Raw genomic sequence first — 2,480 nt, 5'->3', positions numbered from 1 at the left:
TTCTCCTCTGTGGCTTTGATGGGCAGACTGACTTTGAGATCGATTTACACAAGGCTTATCTTCACGAAAATTCTTTCCTAACGGCCCTCAAGTAGAGCTGCGTGCTGCTTTCTATGGCGATTGCAAAAAAAGCATAATTTAATACCTAAATTTGGTCCTTCTCCATGAAAATTAAGAGTAAGAAGAATCAAAAATTCCAAGGAAGTTGAAAGATAACAAAGAGAGAGAGCAGATCAGCATGTCACAGACTGATTGAGTCTACAAGTCTTGACCTTGGCTTGCCTGACTGAAGGTCACAATTATACACATCAAAGAGGTGGCTGGATGTGGCTTGGATACAGTTGAAGTAATGTTCAGCTATTTTTAGAAATCAGCATGCAAGGAACGGTTGAGAACACAGAAACGGAAGCCTGACTTCCTGGGTTTAAGTTGAGGCTCAGTCTTTCACTCTCAGAAGGACCCTCAGCAGGTTAAGTTCTGCGACTCAGTTTCCTCCTCTGTAGAGTAAGCATCATAAGCCTGCTCATTCCGTGGCGGGTTAAACCCAGGAAGGCACGTGAAGGCTGACAACAGCCGCTGGCACACACCATTCTCGCGACTCTCGCCGTCACTGCCGCCTTTACCAGAAACTTGGGCAATGAGAGCTGCCGGTCTCTCTTTTATAACACCTCTTGATGGTGGCAAGGAACTGGTGAATCTAAGACAGGCAGGCAGAGAAGAGGGAAGGGGCAGGGCCCAGGGCAGTGACGGAGAAGGCAGCGTGTGTCAAAGGTCTCAGACTGGGTGAGGGATTTCAGCTGATTTAACTCAGTTCAGTTCACCCCAACATTTACTAAGTATTTACTTGCCAGGGGCTCAGCCAGACAAAGGGGGTTCACAGATGAACAGGACTTGATGCCTGGCTCAGCTAGGGTCGCTGAAGCAGATCCCAGGTCAGCCAGACTCCTTCCTCACTGTCATGCCAGTCCTACCTCTAGCCCTTTTCAAGGCTGGTGCACCTTCACCTCCCACCACCCAGACCTTACCTGCTCTTCAAGGTCAATCCCCAGACTCCCTGCCTCCTGAAGCTTGCTACCGTCACTCCCATCCACCCTCCTCTCTCCATTTTTGGGGCTACTACAGCAACCGCAGTCGCTTGATATGAATTTAACCACAGAAAAGGTTTCAGTTCTTGCTATGCACCCTAAGGTATGCACCCTAAGGGGACTTCTTTGTCTCCCTCCCCTCTACACACACACACACACACACACACACACACACACACACACACACGAACATAAGCCAGAAAAAGCCCAGGCTCAGAACAGGCAGTTCCGCATTCAAACATCAGCTCTGATCTTGAGAACATTACTCAGCTTTTTTGAGCCTCTATTGTCCCATCCGTAAGCTGGGTAATACTGCATACCTACAGCCAGGGTAGAGGTGAGGATTTAGGGCCTCGCTCATACTAAGCGCCCCTCCTTAATGGTAGAACTTCTTATAATCAGATACTTAATAGAACTTTTTTTTAAAAATTTTATTTATTTATTTGAGATACAGATAGAGAGAGCACAAGCAGGGAGGAGGGACAGAGGGAGAAGCAGACTCCCTGCTGAGCAGGGAGCCTGCCACAGGGCTTGATCCCATGACCTTGAGACCATGACCTGAGCCAAAGACAGACGTGTAACCTACTAAGCCACCACTCACAGCACAGGGCTTGGCACATTGTAAGTGTTCAGTAAATGTTAGCAGTTTATATTACAATTATGATCAAGGTCATTGTCATTATTTTTATGGCTGAGCAGGCAGCAGAAGGCAACTGATACCACCACCCAGAGATGCACTTTGAGCAACCTTTGCCTGCTGAGGAAAATCCTCATTTCCTGGTTGCTTCTCACCTTGTCCAATCGCTGACATTGCCCAAGGGGGCCACTTGGAATTCTCTGCTTCGTGTCCCAAACCTCTGCCTTGTGGACAATTTATCCCATGAGGCACTTATGCAGCGTGCTGAACGCGTTTGATCTCCCTCCTTTTGATTTGTAGAACATCAAGAAGAAAACACTGTGTGATGTGAACGTAATGATATCACAGTTTCCTTCCAAATCTAAGGGAGCGGGAAAGATAATACAATGTTTCATGCTGGCTGGTTGTGTAGTTGTCTGAATGGCGGTTCCAGGCCAGAAAAGCAGCACCACTTACCCACTGCCTTTGAAGAAAAGTAACTGTTAAACATAAAGCGGAAAGAATCTTTGGGATAACTTTATCACTCTGATCAGACCGTTAGTCTAGCATGGTCTAATCCTTTCCCGGACTCAGGCTCACTAAGTGCTTCTTGGTTAACCCTCACCAGTATGGCTTGTCTCCAGTTGGGGTGACATGTTCTTTATGAGCTGTTCTTATATAGAATGTGAAGGATACACGATCACCTTGTACAAAGGACAAAAAGAACATCGTGATGTCCGTTCCAGCAGCGTCCCTGTGTTTTCATTTCCAGCAAATAC

The sequence above is a fragment of the Meles meles genome, chromosome 12 (assembly GCF_922984935.1).
Source record: "Meles meles chromosome 12, mMelMel3.1 paternal haplotype, whole genome shotgun sequence".
Taxonomy (NCBI): domain Eukaryota; kingdom Metazoa; phylum Chordata; class Mammalia; order Carnivora; family Mustelidae; genus Meles; species Meles meles.
The sequence above is the reverse complement of the archived record's forward strand: the minus strand, read 5'-3'. Positions refer to the sequence as shown.